At 33.9% G+C, this 22601-nt stretch overlaps 1 long non-coding RNA gene across 1 annotated transcript; it reads right to left on the minus strand.

The window, feature by feature from the left end:
* Nucleotides 1–2647: 2647 nt before the first annotated feature.
* LOC140708999 (uncharacterized) lies at nucleotides 2648–21726 on the minus strand. The gene is made up of 3 exons (XR_012089313.1): nucleotides 21015–21726; nucleotides 19262–19334; nucleotides 2648–2739 (listed from the first exon to the last, which is right to left on the minus strand). It is a non-coding gene; the product is annotated as an uncharacterized lncRNA (long non-coding RNA).
* Between the last annotated feature and the right edge of the window lie 875 nt (nucleotides 21727–22601).

Consider the following 22601-nt stretch of genomic DNA (forward strand, 5'->3'; position numbering starts at 1 on the left):
ATTCTATGACTCGTCCTTTGTCCATCTTGTTGCTTTATAGGTTTGATCCTCATTTATCATCCAGGGATATTTTAAACTATCATTCATATCCTAAATAATCATTTTTATTTATCGTATATTTCTGTATGATCTTGAATAAATTCATGACAGATAATTATGTTTGAGATCCTGTATATAAAAATTTCATGCTCTTTTTGATATAAAATTCTTATGTTTGAAATAATTTTCCAATGAATTTGGAAATTACATTTTAATGATATTCTATTACTATTTTTGATTTTAGATCCTTTACATCAGCTTATGATAATATTTCTGTATACCTTTTATTATGAACTTTTGTAATAATGTGCTTAGTGTGGGTCATTTTGGCAGAAGACGGGGTGGCACATGGAAAGTTCTTTCAATCTGAAAATGAATGTATTTCAGCACTGTGGCAGTTTGTTACATTAATTCTTTGATAGATTTAGTGTGTCTTTGCATATCATCTGTTATTTCAATGTCTATTTTTAGATTTTTATATTCATAGATGGCTTTTATTACTTCTCTTATAGTAGAGATAATTATCTCTACTTATCATATTTATATTTTTAAGCTGTTTATGGATTTTTAAAAAAATCTTCCATGATATTCATATTTTCAGAAACGTTTTTCTGTCTCTACCAGTTAATTATTTTTAAAAATCATTTTTTGTTTCATAAAAGCAATATCTCCTCTTTCTAAGAGTATTAGTTTATATTTATTTGAACTTTTTGTTTTCTTCTCAATTCATTATATGCTTTATTTTTATTATCAACATAGAGAACTGTCTTCCTTGATAGTCCATTCAAATTTAAAAATGAGAAGGGCAGTGTAAGATCTGTGTACAAAGGTAGATAGTTTTATCATTGGCTTGGTAAATGGAGTTATGAGTAAAAGTTACACATCAAAAAAGAATTAGGATTCAAACAATGAAAAAATGGAAAAGGTGTTTAGGTAAATTTGTAATTAGGTAAATGCAAAATAAAAACATTAAAATTTCCTTAAGTTTTCTCCCACTAAGATTAGCAGAATTTAAAATCCTTGATATAGGCAAGTATGAAAGGCTGTGGGGAAATAAATATTCTCATGTTCTGCTGACAGCTCAGATACAATGACTGATTTCAGTTCCTAGCAATACACTTCCAAATGCTATATGACACAACTCAGTAATGTCACTTCATTCCTTTACTACTACCTTCAAAATTCCAAGTGCACAAACAAGCTCACACAAGATCACTAATTTCAAAACTATTTATGATAATGATATACTAGAAATAGGCTAAACATATAACAATAACCAAAAACTAAAGACCATAAGAAAGTGACAAACTGTCTTCTAGTTACTTTGTATTATTCTGTGTATTTTTTAAAACTCACTTTCTCAAACAATGAGGTACCATTTTATGCCTATTATAATTGCTAAAAATTAGTTTTAAATGACAACATGCAATGCTGGCAATGAAGTTGAGAAAGAGGAACTCTGATTATTTGCTGGTGGTTTTGCAAAATGGTACAGCCACTTTGAAAGACAGTTTGGCAGTTTCTTATAAAATTAGACATACTTTTAGCAAGGGATCCATCTCCTTAGTATTTATGCAAATGAGTTCAAAACTTATATTGACACAAAAACCTGCACATGAATGTTTGTACAAGCTTTATTCATAATTGCAAGTTTTGGAAGCAAGCAAATTTTCTTTAGTAGATGAGTATGCAAACTGTGGTATACCCATTCAATAAAATATTATTCAACAACAAAAAGAAAGGTGCAATCTAAACCCTGAAAAGTAATGGGAGAGGCTTGAAAGCATATTGTGAAAGAAGCCAACCTGAAAAGTCTACATACTGTATTATTCCAACTACATGATATTCTGGAAAAGGTAAAATTATGAAGATAGTAAAAGGATCAGTGACTGCCAGGGGTTGTGTTGGCAGGGGGTGTGAAGGTGGGTGGCTATGAATGGGTAAAGCACAGGGGCTTTTTAGGGGAGTGGATCCACTCTGTATGATAATGTAATGGTGAATACATATCATTATACATTGGTCAAAACCCAACACAAAGAGTGAGCCCTAGTGTCAACTAAAAGCTTTCCTTAATAATAACATATCAATATTGGTTCAGCAGTTTTAACAAATACGCCACATTAATGAAATATGTTAAAAATAGGAGAAACCAAAATGGGAGACTGGGAAGTATATGGAAACTCTCTATATGTTCTGCCTAGTTTTTCTGTAAACATAAAACTGCTAAAGAAATCTATTGCAAAATGTAGGAACTTCACAGGAAGCTGCAAATATGCTTCTACATTTTCATCATGGAAATCCTTTCTATAAGAGGTGTTTAAATATGAACCAAAATTCCTACCACCAGGTGCTACTCCATCAAGTATGCAAACCAACTCCAAACAGTAAGGGATGGTACCCTTTTCTGAAATTCAATCATGATTGTTCACACATAATTACTATGGATACCAGGAAACACATTTTTTACCCATTTTACAGGTAAGAAAAGAGAAATTCAGCAAGGACAAATCAATCACTCATCCACAGCTGGTGAAGTCAGAATTTACGCAGCGTCACAGGACATTTTCCTTCTTAGTGCAGGGCTGCTTTTCAAGCTGTGTCATGTTCTTGAGCTGGCAAGAGATAGATCTCCATTTCCATAACGCCCCCCATAATTGTGTAGGCTTTTATGCATGATCTTGATTTAGGAAATCATGTTTCCTACAATGAGAAAGAAAATTAGGAATATGAAGTGTTGAGAGACAGGATATAAGATCTTTGACAGACTCCTGTAAGAATACCTCCAATCAAGTGAGCCAAGACTGTGCCACTGCACTCCAGCTTGGGCAACAGAATGAGACCCTGTCTCAAAAACAAACAAACAAACAAAAAAAGTATCTCTCCAAGGAGCCATCTAATATGCTTTGGATCTGTGTCTCCACCCAAATCTCACATTGAAATGTAATTCCCAGTGTTGGAGGTGGGGCCTGGTAGGAGGTGATTGGATCATGGAGGTGGTCCTTCATAATGGTTTAGCACTGATCATGGAAGTGGTCCTTCACGAATGGTTTATATCTCCTTGGGTGCTGTTCTGGTGATAATTAGTTCTCACCAGATCTGGTTCTTTAAACATGTGTATCACCTCCCCGCCTCTCTATTGCTCCTGTTCTGGCCATGTAGGATGTGCTTGCTTCTCCTCCGCCTTCTACCGTGATTGCAAGTTTCTTGAGGCCTCCCCAGAAGCAGAAGCGGCTATGCTTCCTGTACGAGCTGCAGAACCACGCATGGATTAAAATTATTTTCTTTAAAGATTACCCAGTCTCAGGCATTGCTCGATAGCAATGTGTGAATGAACTAATATACAATCCAAGCTGAATTCTAGCAAATGTTTGGAGAACTGTCGAGTGCAAAGAAAAAGATAAAAAAAATGCCTCCATTGTTGCACAGAGAGCTCGTATAAGATTCTGCGAAACTTCCGTTCTTCTGTAAACAAAACTAGATGTGTTTCTAAAGCCACTTAATAGAGATGTACTTTAACTTCTTCACTTGAGCCATACTTATTTCCATGATTAACACACAATGCAATATTCTGTGACTGGACATAAAGGCAAGCAAAGAAGTATCGGGAAGTACATCTGGTGTTAACTGGAAGGATGAAAGAACCAAAGAATAAAGGGTCAAGGAGACAGTATTCTTTTAAGTGAAATGAAGACAAGTCATAGTCAGTGAGGAAGTGATCAAGAGTGAATGATGTAGTGGGTGCACAATGTTGTGAATGAATTAAATGCCACTGAACTGTTCACTTTAATTCATTTTATATTATGTGGACTTCAACTCAGTAGATTATTTTAAAAAGAGCTTTCAGTTCCCATTTTCAACTTAAGAAATGTCATTCTATACTAATTCCTTCTACATTAGAACCATGATCTTCATGAAAGGTATGGTTTATGTTTTTTCCAAGTCTCCAAATATGTGGCTAACACCAAAAATGACCCCTAACCAGGATTATCATCACATTTGAAACTCTGATGTAAGCTAACCAGTGCCTAGGACCTACCCTCAGATATTATGATTCAGTAGATCCAGATTCTGGTCTCGTCATCTACATTTATGAAAAGTTGTTCTTGTGCCTTACTGTACATGCCTTGCATCAAAACTCGCTGAATCATGACATGACCTCCATTATGTTAAGAACGCTTTTAATCAAAAATTTTTAATTTTTATTTTAGATTCAAGGTATACATGTGTAGGTTTGTTAATGGGTATATTGTGTGATGCTATGATTTGGGGTAGGAATGATCTCATCCCCCAGGTAGTAAGCATAGTACCCAAAAGGTAGTTTTTTGACCCTTCCTTACACCCGCTCTTTCCCCTTTAGAAGTCCCAGTATCTATTGCTCCCATCTTTAGGTCCATGTACGTGCAATGCTCAGCTCCCACACATATGTCAAAACATGCAGTATTTGTCTTTTCTGTTCCTGCATTAATTTGCTTAAGGTAAATAGCCATGTGCTGCATCCATGTTGCTGAAAAGGACATGATTTTTTTTTTACAGCTGCATGGTTTTCCATGATGTATGCCATTTTGTTTATTCAAATGTACCACATTTTGATTTTGTTGAATCAGTCAGCTATTGATGGACATCTAGGTTGATTCCATGTCTTTACTATTATGAATAATGCTGCAATGAACATATGAGTGCATATTTCTTTTTGGTCGAAAAGTTTAGATTACTTTTGGTATATATCCAGTAACGGGATTGCTAGATCAAATGGTAGTTTTGTTGTAAGTTCTTTGAGAAATCTCCAAATTGCTTTCCACAGTGGCTGAACTAATTTATCTTCCCATCAATGATGCATAAGTGTTCTCTTTTCTCTGCAGCCTCATCAGCATTTGTTATTTTTTGACTTTTTAATAGTCATTTGGACTCATGTGAGGAGGTATCACATTGTGGTTTTGATTTGCATTTCTCATATGGTCAGGGATGTTGATAACTTTTTCATATGTTTGTTAGCTGCTTGTATATCTTCTTTTAAGAAACATTCTTGTTTTTTGCCCACTTTTTAATGGAATTATTATTATTTTTTGCTTGTTGAGTTGTTTAAATTCCTTATAGATTCTGGATATTTGACCTTTGTTGGATGCATCATTTGAGAATATTTTCTCATGTTCTGCAGGTTTTCTATTTACTCTGTTGATCATTTATTTTGTTATGCAGAAGATTTTTAGTTTAACCAGATCCAACTTGCTTATTATTATTTTTGTTGCAATTGCTTTATGAGGACTTTGGCATAAATTATTTCCCAAGGTTGATGTCCAGAATGATGTTTCCTAGGTTTTCTTCCAGAATTTTTATAGTTTGAGGTCTGACATTTAAATATTTAATCCATTTCAAGCTAATTTTTGTATATAGTGAAAGAAAGGGTATCTAGATTTATTCTTCTGCATGTGACTAGCCAGCTGTCCCAGCACCATTTATTGAATAGGAAATCTTTTCCCCATTGTTTACTTTTGTCAACTTTGTCAAAGATCAGATGGCTGTAGGTATGTGGCTTTATTTCTGTGTTCTTTATTCTCTTCCATTGGTCTATGTGTCTGTTTTTGTACCAGTGCCGTGCTGTTTGGGTTACTCTAGCCTTATAGGATTGTTTGGAGTTGGATAAAGGGACGCCTCTGGCTTTGTTATCTTTGCTTAGGATTGCTTTGGCTATTTGGCTCTTTTTTGGTTTCATATGAATTTCAGAACAGTTTTTTTATAATTATGTGAAAAATGACATTAGTAGTTTGATAGGAATAGCATTGAATCTGTAGATTTAAGCATGATTTAATTGAAAAAAATTAGTAGCAATTTCAGACTCAATATATTAACGTGGGATGGAAATAAATCACAAAGACATGATAGTAGCTTCCAAAATAAATTCCACACAATATTACCTGGCACAGTGAGTGTTGCATGATTGATCATGCACTTACCTAAGACAAAATTAAAATGGAAGTGCTGACTGATACAGTTCATTCACGTTCTACATTGATAATTATAAGGCACATCATAGTACTGCAGGGTGAAGCCAATTAATAGCAGTAAGACTTTCTTCTGGGTCATCAGTATGAAGCTTTTTAGAAAAAAGAAATTCAGATAATGGAGAAGGAAGACAATTGTAACTAGAATGTGAAGGCCCAGTAGAAGATGAATGTTTGAGGCCCTAAGTTCAATCTATAAAAAAACATTTACAACCACAAGGCTACCTCCAGGTGGAGGGGAAACTGACTCTTACTTTTGATGAGAATTTCAAGTTTCTGAAATAGCATGTAGAATGAAAAATACTATTGAGGACAGTTTCGGGCAATACAATCTACTTCTAAAGTTTTTTTTTCCTCTTCACCTGCCAACTGTATGAACAATTTTTTTAAATCTTTTAAATTGACACTTAAGAATTGTATATATTTATGGGGTACATAGTGATGTTGTTATAGAGGTAATATATACTGATCAGATCAGGTTAATTAGTATATTCATCATCTCAAACATCATTTCTTTGTGTTAGGAACATTTAACTTCCTCCTTCTAGAAATTCAAAACTATATAGTACGCTATTAGTAACTATAGTCATCTTACAGTGCTACGGAACACTAGAACTTATTCTTCTTATCTGTAATTTTTTATCCTACAACAAATCTCTCGCAATTCCTCCCTACCCCACCCCTTCCTAGTTTCTGGTATCTTCTTTTCTACTTTTGACTTCTATGGTTTTTCTTAACATTCACATATGAATGAGAACATGTGTTTAACTTTCTGTTCCTGGCATATTTCACTTAATATAATATCTTCTAGTTCTATCCATCTTGCCTAGAATGACAGGATTTCATCCTTTTTAATGACTGAATATAATTCTAATGTGTATATGTATCACAATTACTTTATCTGTTCACCTGTTGTTAAACACCTAGGTTGATTCTATACCTCAGCTATTGTGAATAGTGATGTAGTAAACCCGGTATGCAAATATCTCTTTGGTATAGTGATTTTCTTCCTTTTGGATAAATGCCCGGAAGTAAGATTACTGGATCATATCATGTTTCTATCTATAGTTTTTTGAACAGCCTCTATATTGTTCTCCATAGTGTCTATATTAGTTTACATTCCCACTAGCAGTGTATAGTAGTTCCTTTTTTTGCCACATCCTTGACAATACTTGTTAGTATTTTTTTCTTTTTTATCTTTTTTATAATAGCTATCCTAATTGGAATGAGATATCTCATTGTGATTTTGATGTGCATTTCTCTGATGATTAATGATGTTGAATAATTATACATATATTTGTTGATCATTTTTATGTCTTCTTTTGAGAAATATCTGTTCAAGTCATTTGATCATTTCAAAATCAGGTATTTGTTTTGTTTTGTTTGTTTGCGATTGAGATGTTTGTGTTCTTTGGATAGTCTGGATAGTAAGACACTGTCAGCTGGGTAGTTTGCAAATGTTTTCTTAGGAAAAAACCCATACCCATACAAATTTTAACTTCACGTGAATAAATATAACTAATATGGACTCTTAAAAATTTTAGCTATTTTTTAGATAAAAATTGTTTATTATACATAACATCTTTGCTTGTATAAGTGATTCTGCTTAATTATTTAAGAAGTGTTTCAATTCTATTAATTTGTGAAAATAAGTCCATTTGTTCACTTTTAATTATCAAAATTTATTATTAGATTCAAAAATATCTTCAAGTTTTTGTCATTCTTCAGACTGTAAAATATAAACAACAAACCTGTGAAGTTTTGCCTCTGTTAAGTTAGTTTCATTTTTTACAAGAAGTATGATTTCTAGAGATATCTGTCAATGTTTTAAAGTTGTTGTTATTGTTACTAAAAATAAATACGACGTACTTCAATTATAAATTCAATGTATTGTAGTTCCATGAAAACCCAGAATAAGTTTTTTGAGAGGAAGAAACCAAGAAAACCATCCATCTGTATTTGTTTTTATGGCATATTCAACAAGCACTATGACACTGTTTGTTTACTTGGTTGGGATACTTTGGTTTGGTTTGGTCTGGCTGTTTACACAAAATAATTAAGTGTGTTTTGGTTATCATCATGAATCCTGGCAAAGGATAATATCTAGCTGATCAATATTTTGTAAGACAATTATCTGTAAAATTGCTAAGTTTTTGCATTAATATTGATGTGATGAAATCAGAATACATTTGCTGAAACATATTATCAGATTTTTTGCTTAAATTTTATTTTCATTTCATTGTGTCTTGAATTAAGTCATGAGATTATACCAATAATCAATAAAATCATCATACTCTCTATGATTTGATCACATGCTAAATTGAAATGGTATTGTACTCTCATATAAATCTTGTACATCTTACCAAAATATCTCCTGTAACACATGACCAATATTTAGATAGTCTAGGTTACAAATTAATATTTATTACCCATTTTCCTAAATTTCTATAGGAGTATAGATTGGGGTTACTCTTATATCACATATGAAGTCATGGGATAAGACTAGATGATTTCTGTAGGATATGTGAAACGTCAGAAGTTACAACATACTTTTAGGAATTTTTCTGAGTATAGTCTAGCTAACTTTTGGAATGAAGCAGTGTTTACAAAACTCCATCTAACTTAGCTATGTAAGTTTTTTTACTTGGATACCATCGATGGATTCTGTAGTATAATCAGATAGTAAAGTAAGTAACACTTAATTTGCACTGTTCCCTAGTATACTAGGTCATTTTTTTCAATTTCACAAATTGCCTATATTTTAAGACCATTATGATCTAAAAAAATCTAGAAATACAGTATTCTAATTCACTAGATTTTAATTCCTCTTTTTTGAGTTATTAAACCAAGTGCTTTCACAGGTTTTTAATTATCCTTCATGCCATTTGTAAACCATATTTATCTCTCTGACTTACATATATGTGTATATGTCAGCATATGCTTATTATTTGACACATTTAAAGTCACTTTTATGTTAATGTTCTATTTTCCAACAGGATTATGATAACCTTCGTGTTTGTTCCTGTTTAAAAATGCCTAATAGAGTTTTTTGTTAATTTTCCCCCTCCCAATAGAACCTATGATATTTGCCACATCCTTATACAGTATAGATTTAAACAGAGTTATGGTTCTAGAAATTTATACTCATTAGCTTGCTTTGAGAAATGCTGCCTGCAGTTGTCAATTGGGTTTCCAGACCAGACAATCTGAGTCTAGACATCACTTTTACAAAAAATACTTTTTGGAAATTAAACTGCAGGCTCTCAATTTTAGTTTTTTAAGTGACTGGCTCTGTAGCCTTGAGCAAGTTAATGAACCTCCCTAAGCTTCAATTTCTTCATTTGTAAAACTGGCATAATAAAATCGACTGCATGGGTATGATGTAAAAATAAAATTAAAATATGATTATACGGTGACTAGTAGATATTAAACATAAGTAGACAAATTGTTTTAACATTTTATTAAATTACTTATTGTTACAGATGAAGAAAATTTTGTCTTCAAAACCATATTTGGATATTTTTAATATTTAATTAATACTTATTTCAAGCAAAACATAAGATTGAAGGTAATTAAATATATTCTGGATTGGGGGGACCTTCCACTTAGTAATATGAGGTTTAAATATTATCATTTAGAAAATAAGGTTGAATAAAGCAAGGGGTAAAAAATGCATTCTCAGATCATTCAAATTAGTCTTAAAACTAGGTATTGAATAAAACGTATTTTTAACTAAATAATTGAGGTAATTTGTGGATGGTCAAATATAAACAGGTAGTACATTTGTTTGGGTAAATATAATCAGGGTAGACTCGAAGGAATTACACTTCAAATTTAAAAGCTATCGTATAACATATAATATTAAAGTAGAAATGTAGCATTCTTGTCATTGCTCTCCTACTTCAAACCTCAACTTGCTCTTAATAGGATATGCAAGGGTACTTTTTAAAAATGAATTTTACTTCTTAGGCAAATCAATCAGTCAGTCTCTGATGATAATTTTCTAAATGCTTGGTGTCTTCATCTTCCTGAGCATTTCCAGTTTGAAGTGCAACTGTGCCTTGTAACATTGAAGAAATAAATGAAAGGCTTTAAAGTCTTTAGGAATCAGAATGTGAATTTGCCTCAAGCTTGACCTATTTACTTATGTTCTTAGAAATTCAACATGTTAACAGATGGATATTATCTAGTCAGCATTTTGTGGTACTCTAACATGCAATATATATAACAAATTGCCAGCTAGGCTTTTATATGTTTATGAGTTTTAATTGCTGTGTACTTCAAACATTTCTTACATTGTGCCATCTGGCACATAGAAACGTTAATGAATTTTTAAACTTAATGGGATATGCTCTGCATTGGGCACGCCTCAAAATTTGTGGCTAACCACTGGTAAATGACAGATTTATCATGGCAAACTTCACAAAATTACAATGCATTACTTTGTGTTATTAAGGCACTAATACATTGTTAAGTGGCAGTAAAAGTTGCTCTAACAATTGTCTGAATGGAAATAATTGATCAATACAGTAGTTTTCCATGCTCTTTAAAGTAATAGCATCTGTAATATCATGACTTTTTTTTTCTTTCAGTGTGGTTTTATAGAATTATTTTTGAGATTGTGTAGAGCATTTTACTTGAATTTTAAACAAATTTTGTAGGTGTTGGAAAAAATGTCTGATAATGTTTTCAAATGTTATTTTATTAAAAGGTTTCTGTCTCTATCATCAAAGAAAATTTCTTTTTATTAGACTTCCATTTCTATTGTAACTGTTTTTTTAAGTACATTACATCTGATATTAACATAATATCTACTGCATGGTGTGATGTAAAAATACATCATCCCCATGATGTATAGGTAATAGACCATGTATTTAAAAGGAGTATAATCCACAACGCTCTTCTCCCTTAATAATCTCAGTCTATCTTTTGAGGATTTTTTCCTTCTATGAATGCACTGAAGAATAGATTTATTCAGTTATGTCAAAAGATAAAATGCAAAGAATCAATCAAGAATGGAAGCAGTAAACAAAAATCCATTCAACTGTATAAAAACCAGGAAAAAATAGTTGAACAATCTGTTGGACAAACTGGGGAAATTTCTTTTACAAAGAGCATATATATAGAAGTGACAGAACATCTTATCATAGATAGGTTTTAAAATCATAAATGAGTGTTTATAAAGTATAAAAACACCGTGATAAAATTAACTCTAAACACCTAGTTCAGAATTTGTTAAATCATCCTAGGGATTATCATAATGATCATCTTTCTATTGCCTGTGAAAATAGCTCATGGGAAAAATTACTAAAATGTCTATGATTATACAAACATAATGTGCAACATTTTGTTGGTTAGGCATGTTTATGAGATATAATATTTTAGCTTTCAGTTTTGTCATGTAAATGTATACATTAGAAGCATAGATACTTACTGCTTAAACTATTCCTTTGCTTTGTTAATTTTAAAACTTGAAGGATCTCAAATAGCTTAAGTAATTACTCTAAATATTTTATGAGAATCAAACATTTAAAAATAACTTGCAAATCACTTTTCTATGAATTATTACTTCTCCCCCCAACAATATCCCACTTGGTATTAGAAATGGTTTTGGAAGCCAAGGGGATCACTCCTTACAGAAGGTGGTGGGAGAGAAACCACCATGGCAGATGCCAGTGCAAGGTTTGTTGTTCTTAGAACTACCTGCAAATGCAACACAGCTCCCAGCCAGGATAAATAGTTTCGTGAGAGAGGGGAAACCTGTCTCATCATAGAGAATTTAAGAAAGATCAGGATGCACAGGAAACAATATAAAAAAAAATTTTTGGAATTAAGGAGGGTCAGAGCAAATAGAAATGTGGAAAAAAGGGAGGCAAGGAAACAAAAGCACCCCTTATTCTGCTTCTCCTAAAGCCACATTTTATTTGAAGTAATGGTGCTCTACCGGTGTCTTGCCAACCCATTTACTGCCTCTTCTCAGCTCCTTATGGGCTATCTACAATTGTGTGCTTTCCGCTTTTTGTAACCTCAGCTGCTTCAAGTTACTTCTAAGATTGCCAGCAGCAGAGAAATCACACAGGTTATTTTTTCTCCCTCTTCTCCCAATGTGCTTATTATTTACTCAGTACAAAATACTTACATACTTAATTGTTTTCTAATTGTTTCATGTGATGTTAGACTGATTTTTCTCAGTAAGATCTTAGGACCCATGTGGAAAGGAATCCTGTTATTTTTTATTGTTTACCACATTTGGCTAAAAGTACACTCTCAGCAAATATTGGGATATTGATAACACTTCCATTGACAACCCATGTTTCTTCTAATGTTTTCTGCATTTTTTTTTCTGAACATTTTCTCGTTAGAGAGCTATTTTAAGATGAGGAAAGATGATTTACCTTACCTCAAACTGAAAAGGGATACCAATCTATTAACATATATAGAAATTGTAGCTAAAGATTAAATTTAAAACAACAACAAATTAATTTTCTTACAAGTGTAACCACCATGATGTGAAAGATGGAATTTCAAAGATAGAATTGGGAAAATCATTCTTTTTTGTCACCCATGTTGAAGTGCAGTGGCATGATCTTGGCTCACTGCAACCTTTGCCTCCCGGGTTCAAGCAGTTCTCCTGCCTCAGCCTCCCAAGTAGCTGGGATTACAGGCTAATGTTTGTATTTTTAGTAGAGACAAGGTTTCACCATGTTGTCCAGGCTAGCTTTGAACTCATGACCTCAGCTGATCTATCCACTTCGGCCTCCCAAAGTGCTGGGATTGTAGGTGTGAGCCACCACCCCAGCCCAGGAAAAGAATTCTTAACAAAACAGCAAATCTCACTTTAGCCCTTACCATTTTCACCTGCAGGGTTTTGGCCAAGTGGAAAGGGATGAGGGAAAGCCCTCCCCAGGAAATCTCTCTACTACCAGGTATGTGTGGCTGGATGTGACCTTGCTGTGGTGTCTCCCACAGGTGTTTAGGGAATTCATCTCCATCCTTTTTGAATTGTACTGCATTTCTCTGCCACACACCTGTATGACTGAATTTCCACGATGCCTGCAGTGATCTGTGACATAGGATCTTCCCCACTCTTATCTCATAGTACGTTATCTCTAGAAAACTGACACGGGGAGACAGGGCCAAAGGATAATCTGAGTGGTTACCTATCCATCCTTTTGCTCTAATCATTATTTCCAGTGATAATTTTAAATTGCTTGATTCCCTCTGCTCTTTTTCTTTAGATGACTTTATTCTACAGATATTTCACAAACTAAGAGTTGAAAGGGCTCGTGGATCACAGTGCATTTAGGGTGAAGCCAAAGACCCAAATGCTTTGTATCCTTTCTCATTGTCCCCTTAAATCACCTCGCAAAGTTACCATTGGTGGATTGCTTTGCTAATCCTCCAAATATGATCAGACAAGTTTGAAAATGCAATACTGGGTTTGAAACCGATATATAATAATAATTAAGATACATGCCTTCCTAAATTGTCTTTTGTATGACTGAATTCTCTCTTTCTTAAGTGCCTACTTAGATTCATTTGAGTTATTGTGTGATGAAACTGCCTGCTGGTGGGGAGTGAATTCTGTTAAGAGTTGTTGCTAAGGATGTGGAGATATCACTGTAGTAAGTGTGGGAAGCTCAGTTTCTTTACAGTTCCACAATGCATATTTTAAAATTCCCCATTGCCCAAAGTTACTACAACTGTCATTCAAATATGTATGTGTGTGCTGGTATGTCTGTATGTATGTTGATTTCAATGAAACTTCCAACTGATTCAATCAGATGAACAAGTCTGTCACAACAGCACAAAGGCTATTTTCTTAGTTTTACCATCTTGACTACTGCCACATTTATCTCAGCAGAAGACTGCTGGTTCAGGTCGAAGAACCGAATAGCGCTTACCAAAACACTTGTATTTTCTTTCCTTTTTTTTTTTTTAAGATGAAAGGCTTATTAATGAAGAAATATAGAGGCATTTTAGAAATCGATCAACCTGGGCATTTTGGATTTTGTAAGGGTCAACTTATCAGAATTTGTGTTAATGGAGCTTAAAGGAAGCCTTACAAGAGATAAATGCAGGTGGTAACTCTAGAACTTTGTAGCCAAGCATACCCTGTCTCTAACCTCCTCCTCAGTCCCCTTCCACCACTGGAGTCTGAGATACCCCACAGAGGTCTCAGGTGGTTAGAACTGAAAGCCCGGGAGCTTGCCTGTCAAGTCAGGATTCTTACAAATGTGGTCACACTCCCTGTGGATGGGAATAGAGATATTGTGGAAAGTAAGGTCCTACCTTGCAATGCTATGGTCTGCAGTCATTAGGGAAAAAATAAAACAAAACAGCAATGAAAACTTTTATTTTTCAGAAACCTACTGTAGCCAAATGTGTATTTTCTAATATTTTGTTAGAACTCAATCACCCTGGGGTTGGCCAAGAAGTAGGAACCCTAATGGGGGAAATATCTGGGTCAGATTTCCCAGATCCCATGGCTAGGGACAGCTGACAAGGCTCTATGATTCGTGCCTCAAAGCTCCCAGTCACCTGTGAGAATGCTTTTGTCTGTCCTCATATTTGTAGGGCTCAGACACAGAAAGTGCTTTCATTAAAAATAATTAGAAATTGTAACACATATTTAGCACTCTGTAATGTATAACATAGTGTACTAGTTCTTGCATTGCTATAAAGAATTACCTGAGACTGGGTAATTTATAAAGAAAAAAGGTTTAATTGGCTCACTGTTCTGTGGGCTGTATAGGAAGCATGACTGTGGAGGCCTCAGGAAACTTACAATCATGGTGGAAGGCGAAGGGGAAGCCAACACATCCTACATGGCTGGAGCAGGAGAAAGAGAGCAAAGGGGGAAGTGCTACACACTTTTAAATAACCCCATCTTGTGAGAATGCTATCATGAGACAGGACTAGGTGGATGGTGCTGAACCATTAGAAACCACCCCCATGATTCAATTACCTTCCACAAGGCCAATCCTCCAACACTGGGGATCACAATTTGACATGAGATTTGGGTAAGGACACAGAGCCAAACCATATTATATAGCTTGTTTTCTATTTTGACTCTGGCACATCTCAGAAGAACACATTTTATATAAAATGTGGTGTTCCCTGAAAAATTCCTTTTTTAAGGAAAGAATGTAATAATAAAGTATACAATAACCCTATAGATTTCTTTGGCATTAGCTTAAATTTCCATTGTATTTTCTATGGCAATAACTAAAATGCATTTTATTTTATAATTCTGAAGACAATAATAATAAGCTAACAGTACATATGGTACATGAGTAAAATGGAATATTATTCAGTGTTAAAAAGAAATGAGCCATCCAGAAATGAAGTGACATGGAGAAACATTTCATGCATATTGCTAAGTGAAAGAAGCTAACTAAAGAGGCTCATATCATTCCAATTATATGACATTCTAGAAAAAGCAAACTATGGTGATAGTAAAAAGATTAGTGATTGCCAGGAATTAGGAGAGGGAGGATGAATCAGTGGAGTACAAACGATTTTTAGGAAAATGCAACTATTCTCTATGATACTGTAATGGTGAATACACACCATTATGTATTTGTCAAAACCCATAGAGAATCAAGAGTGAACTCCAGTGTAAATTATGGACTTTGGGTGAGAATGATATGTCAGTGCTCGTTTATCAATTGCAATAAATGTATCACTCTGATGTGCAATATTGGTAGTGGGTAAGACTGTGCATGTGTGAGCTCAGGGATTATTTGGGAACTTCCTGTAGTTTCCACTTGATTTTGCTGAGAATCTAAAACTGCTTTAAAAAATAACGTCTCTTTAAATATAGTAAAATATTTTCTGATTATATAAGTGGCATACTGATAGTCTAAAATAACTCATAAACACAGTGTTTATTCCATTTTTCCACACATATTTTTAAATCATTGATATCATGATGTATATATACAAAATTTATACAATTTTGTATATAATTTGGACATCTGTTTTTGCTCTCTTGCTTAAGCAAGCACACATTATCAAAAATTGTAATTATTCTAATGATGTAATCTCTATAAGTAAACTTTCTAATACACAAAGATTCACAAATATCAATATACTAGTAATTTATACAATTCTATCATTGGATATGAGATAATTCCATTATTGGTTGTTATAATAATGCTGAATTAGTATTTTCTATAAGTCCAATTGTTTCATTAGGATACATTACTATAAGTGAAATGAAAAGCTGACAGACTTTTCACATTGCAAGACTTTCATTGAATACAGTGAAATATTTTCCAAAAAGTTTAAATAAAATGTTACTATTACTAGGAACATATGTGAATGTTTTTCACATTTTATCTTCTTTACTGAACCTTACTACTTTCAATTACTGATGGGTAATCATCACCATTCTCGTATTTTTTAAAGATATACCTCTATCTCTTCTTTTTAGTCCAGAATAATAAGGATTTAATTAAATAAAGAGGGTTAAAAGTTTCTTCACGGGCTTTTTTCACCATGCATCTTTAGTGTGATTTCATTAGTAGGTTTTGACATAATTCCTAGTAACATAAATAACCCGAAGTGTATCATTGTTTTCAGAGCACAATGTGTAAATGGTCAGTCTTGTTTTATTTTTAAATTGTATGAGAATTTTCACAATAGATTGTTTGAATAATTCTTAATCCCCTTTTTAAGTTTCAATCTCTCAGATCATATCCTCAGTAAGCTGGTGATAACGTTATCTCATGGGATCTTTAGTGACAAATTACTATTCATAACAACAACAAAAAATTGCTCCTGAAGACTTTCAACAACTTATAGTGATGAGAAGCTTCTCCCTCTAAGAACATCACACTGCATATTTATAACAAGCTACTGGAAACATCAATCGTCTGATCTTTGAAATCTTGACAAACTCTTAATTCTCCTGGAAAGTTTGTCAAAGGGCATCTTGAAATGCTGTAGGCTCATGAATATTTATTCATACTCTCGTAAATTTGACACCATCCTCAGGCATCTTGCCTTTAACCTTCTGGATGCGATGTACTATGTGAACTAAATTATGATATGAATGACCAGGACAACTGATATCAGGTCATGTGATTGTTGTGACATTTCCATGAGCTCAATATATTATATTTCATATGCTTTACTCTTTCAAGATAACTCTTGCTTTGGCAAAATATGCACTTTACATGCTACTTTAGTTTAACTTTCTAAAGCCATGTTTGGGCTTAGTTTTCCTGTAATCTTCTTCAGTCATTTTGAAGAATGTGTATTGGAGTAGATAAGTTATATACGCTTATGTATAATGGGCGTTTGTATTAGGAGTCGCTATTTTAATATGAGGTTCATTTAATATAATCCATATTTGTCAAACACTGACTTTATACCAGCCTCTGTTCTAGGTGTCAGAATTAGCAGTCTGCAAGCTTGACTCTGGCTGCACTCTTATGAAGGTTCTTGTTCTGGGAACAGAATTTGATGAAGTATAATGCCTACTAAAAGAAGGAAGTACAGAATGGGATGAAAGCATATACCAGGGAAAACAAACCTAGTTTGGTGGGTAGAAATTTTTTTTTGAAAAATTGGTATTAGCCTAGCTTTGGAAGGATGCATAGGAGTTAGCCAAAAGATTTGTAGTGGAAAGAGGAAACAATATAATGCAAACCATTAAGTAAGAAAACATTATATTTTAAAGGAACAAGAAAAAACAAGACCATAGCTGAAGCATGGACAGTGAATGGTAAATCTGAAAATGTAGATTGAACCTCTGTTGTAGAGGACATATAAGCTTCTGAAACATTCTGAACTTTACCTCAAAAACCATGATTGAGGAGTTTTAAGCAGCAAAGTTGAGTAACAATGTGTGTGTTTTTAAATATACAGGCATGCATTGCTTAACAATGGTGATACATTCTTTGTGTTGTTAGGCCATTTCTTTCTCTCTTTTTTTTCTTTTTTAAAAATTTTACTTTAAGTTCTGGGATACGCGTGCAGAACGTGCAGTTTTGTTACATAGGTATACATGTGCCATGGTGGTTTGCTGCACCTATCAACTCATCACCTAGGTTTTAAGCCCAGAATGCATTAGGTATTTGTCCTAATGCTCTCCCTCCCCTTGCCCCACAACCTCCGGGAGGCCCCAGTGTGTGATGTTCCCCTCCCTGTGTCTATGCTTTCTTAATGTTCAACTCCCACTTATGAGTGAGGACATGCAGTATTTTATTTTCTGTTCCTGTGTTAGTTAGCTGAGAATGAAGGCTTCCAGCTTCATCCACATCCCTGCAAAAGACATGAACTCATTCTTTTTTATGGCTGCATAGCATTCCATGGTGTATATGTGCCACATTTTATTTATCAAGTCTATCATGGATGGGAATTTGGGTTGGTTCCAAGTCTTTGCTTTCGTAAATGGTGATGCAATAAACATACATGTGCATGTATCTTTACAGTAGAATGATTTATAATCTTTGTGTATATACCCAGCAATGGCATTGCTGGGTCAAAAGGTATTTCTGTTTCTAGATCATTGAGGAATGGCCACACTGTCTTCCACAATGGTTGAATTAATTTACACTACCACCAACAGTGTAAAAGCATTCCTATTTCTCCAGCACCTCACCAGCATCTGTTATTTTCTGACTTTTTAATAATTGCCATTCTAACTGGTATGAGATGGTATCTCACTGTGGTTTTGATTTGCATTTCTCTAATGACTGGTGATGAAGAGCTTTTTTTCATGTGTCTATAGGCCACATAAATGTCTTCTTTTGAGAAGTGTCTGATCATATCCTTTGCCCACATTTTGGTGGAGTTGTTTTATTTTTTTCTTGTAAATTTGTTTAAGTTCCTTGTAGATTCTGGATACTAGACCTTTGTCAGATGGGTGTATTGTAAAAATTTTCTCTTATTGTGTAGGTTGCCTGTTCACTCTGATGATAGTTTCTTTTGCTGTGCAGAAGCTCTTTAGTTCAGTTATTTCATCACATGAACATCATAGAGTAAACTTACACAAATCTAGATGGTATTGCCTACTATACACCAAGGCTACATGGTATAGCCTATTGCTCCTAGACTAAAAATCTCTACAGCATGTGACTATACCGATTACTGCAGGCAATTGTAACACAATGGAAAGTATTTGAATGTCTTAGTCTATCTAAACATAAAAAAAGTACAGGAAAAATAAGGTATAAAAGATAAAAAACGGTAAACGTGTTTAGTGCACTTACCACAAATGGTGCTTGCAGGATAAGGAACTGCTCTGGGTGAGTCAGTCAATTCATGGAGAGTGAATGTGAAGACCTAGGACATCACAGAGCATGACTGTAGACTTTGTCAACACTGTACACACAGGCTACACTAATTTTGTTTTTAAAATCTTCTTTCTTCAATAAAAAATTAATCAGAGCTTACTGTAACACTTTAATTTTAAAAATGTTTTTTAACTTTTTGACTTTTTTGCAATAATTAGCTTAAAACAGATAAACATAGTATAGCTGTACAAAAATTGTTTATTTATATCTTTATTCTATAAGCTTTTTCTATTTTGAAAACTTATTATTATTTTACTTTTTAAACTTCTTTATTAAAAACGAAGACACAAACATACACATTAGCCTAGGCCTATATGGGGTCAAGATTACTAATATTACTGTCTTCCATCTCTACATTTTATCCCACTAGAAGGTCTTTAGGGGCAAGAACACACATGAAGGATCTTCTATCATAATAATGCCTTCTTCTGAAATACCTCCCTGAGGCTGTTTTACAGATAACTTTTCCTAAGTAAAACATACGTAAGTAGAAGAAGTTCACTCTGAAATAGTCATAAAAAGTACAGTGTAGCAAATACACAAATCATTAATGGAGTAATTTATGAACATTATCAAGTATTATATAGTATATATAATTGTATGTGCTATGCTTCTATACAACTGGTAGTACAGTAGGTTTGTTTACATAACATCAACATAAACACCTGAGGAAGGTATTGCTCTATGACATTATCATGGCTACAACATCACTAGGTCATAGATATTTTTCAGCTTCATTATAATCTTATGGGACCACTCTCAACTATGAAGTCTATCATTGATCAAAGCATTGGTATATGTCATATGACTGTATATCATTGTGTGCAGCAAAGAAGGGGAAGTGGAGGTAAGAGGAAGGGGTGAGTATACGAAGACCTGGTGGAGGTAAGGGTGCCAAGCCAGAGTCATTCTCATAGTGGATTTACTGGCCTAGTAAGTAAACAATGGCAAATTGAATAGCAAATTATTTTTGTTGGAAATACAAACTTTTTTTGAGATACATTAGGATAGAAAATCAACAGTACATAGTAATGAATTATACTTGGAGCTGAAGAAAAAGTATTTTAATTTGAGTTAGCAGACATGAGGGCAAATGCTAAGGTTAGGATTTGAATTTTGGTATGTTGAAGTGCCTGTGAAACACTGAAGTGAAGACAGGATTTAGGCATTTGAACAGATATGTCTAAAGTGCAGAAGATGGTGCTGGGTTGGAAATTAAGATTTGGGAGTCATTAGAATCTGTGTGATAAAACCGTAGGAATACATGAGAATGCCTATAGAAAAGGTTTCCAAGGTGAAACAAAGAAAAAATATTGTAAAACAAAAGTCCAAATTCAAATGTCTGGAACGGACTGCTGACCTGCTGACCTCAATGTTTCCCTCAACCTGACTAAATTTGAGACAGGTCTCTTCCTGTCTCTAGACCCTCAACCATCATTTTCCTAGAGCAAACTTTACAAAACTTTGTAAATTATTTCACTAGGATTTTGAAATGTAAATGTTTTTAAATTCATCTTGCAAGTTTTACAAACCAGGGTTGTCTTTAGCAAGGACCTTGGAGTCATGCTTTTGAAATGTAATCAAGGAAGACAGTGTCTCCATCTGTAAGTTTCTATGTGAGGGTAGAAACCTAACTTTGGAGGGAACTTTGCTCCAAATTATAAAATACCTCCCATTATGAAGATAGAAGAAAGTTTACTTTTCCTTTGGGTTAAGCCGCTTAGCAAACACAGATGACCTGTGAGTTCCTCTTCACTGCAGCTCTTCAAAATCTTGGTGCTATTTCTTTCACAGGAGCTGTGTTAAAACTGAGTTCTGGCCTCTCTCCCACATTGCAATAGCCTTGAATAAAGTCTTCCTTGCTTCTTTAACTTTGTCCAGTGCAATCTTTTCTTTGAGAAAACAAAACCACAAAAACAGGCTGAGAATGATCAATATTATACACAGGAAGAAAACCAGGGTATCTTGGAAGCCAGGGAAAGACAATGATTCAAGAAAGAAGGAATGTCCATCAGTGTCAAAAATTGCTTAAATGTCAGACAGGATAAGAACTTTAAAAACCGTATTAAATTAAGTATCATCTAAGCCATACATGAACAGATTGAAATTAAAGTATGCAGGGTATATAAGCAGAAACCAGTTTAGAGTGGGTTGAGGAATAAGTGGAAAGTAATAAAATAGAGACTTTTTCATTAGTCTCTTAATCTAACATCTTTATTGAGTCATTATTAATTTGTACAGTCAAGAGAACCCATTGAAGAGATATCACACCATTTCTAGAGCATACCGCCTTTCAAATCCTTATAACAGATTCCACAACTACATTGTTGACTTCATTTGTGAAATTGAAGGATGTATAATGTTGTTACTGAGAAATGTTCTTTTAATAGCTTTACAGGTTCATAAAATATGTTAGGTCTATATGAACCTGAAGGATATGAGAAATTCTATTAGCACAAATATTTGAGTTAAAGTCAATCACAAGCATATCATGATTCTGTTCAGGTCACTTATGTTGTTTCCTTAAAGAGGAATTGAAAACTTCTCAGTACAACATATTTGGAAACTGGCTTACTGACATAACTTGCATCCATATGTCCTTACTCAGCCATTTCATGCGATGGTTATGTTCAAACCTCAGATAGAAATTGCATTTCGTTGCTTATTAGTAGTATTTCAGAATGGATTTCTATGACCTAATTTTGACCAGAATTATTTTTAAGCAGGGATTATCCATTCTTACTGGGACAGAATGCTCTGTAGGAAGTTGTAAATACTCAATGGGTGATTAGGAATTAAAACTGTCATTTCTGGAACTGTGAAAAATCTCTGCTGATATAACATAAATCAGTACATTTTACAATTATGGGAAATCACCAGGAAAAGAACTCACTTCTATGCACATGGTCGTCATAATCCTGGGGCATTCTCTTCTAGTAGAAGCACAGTGAGGTTTTATTCTCTTGGACATATTATTTCATCTAAAGGATAATTATTCTGTGTTTGCAAAGATTAAGTTTTTAATAGTGAGAAAGTATAAACACAACTGAAAAAGAAACTCTAGGGCATTCCAATGTAGTAAGAAAAATGTCTATTTTAATGTGGAGCTCAGCATCCATGCAGGTAGACTCAACACACAGTAGTCTCCCTGGGACAATTTATAAATCCAGTATGCAATGATTGCTCTGATTCCAGCATAAATGAAAGTGAACTTTTCTTTTTCCAATGCAAAGCCCATGGGAAGTACTGGCAATAC

Source organism: Chlorocebus sabaeus, chromosome 18 (assembly GCF_047675955.1).
Source record: "Chlorocebus sabaeus isolate Y175 chromosome 18, mChlSab1.0.hap1, whole genome shotgun sequence".
Lineage (NCBI taxonomy): Eukaryota > Metazoa > Chordata > Mammalia > Primates > Cercopithecidae > Chlorocebus > Chlorocebus sabaeus.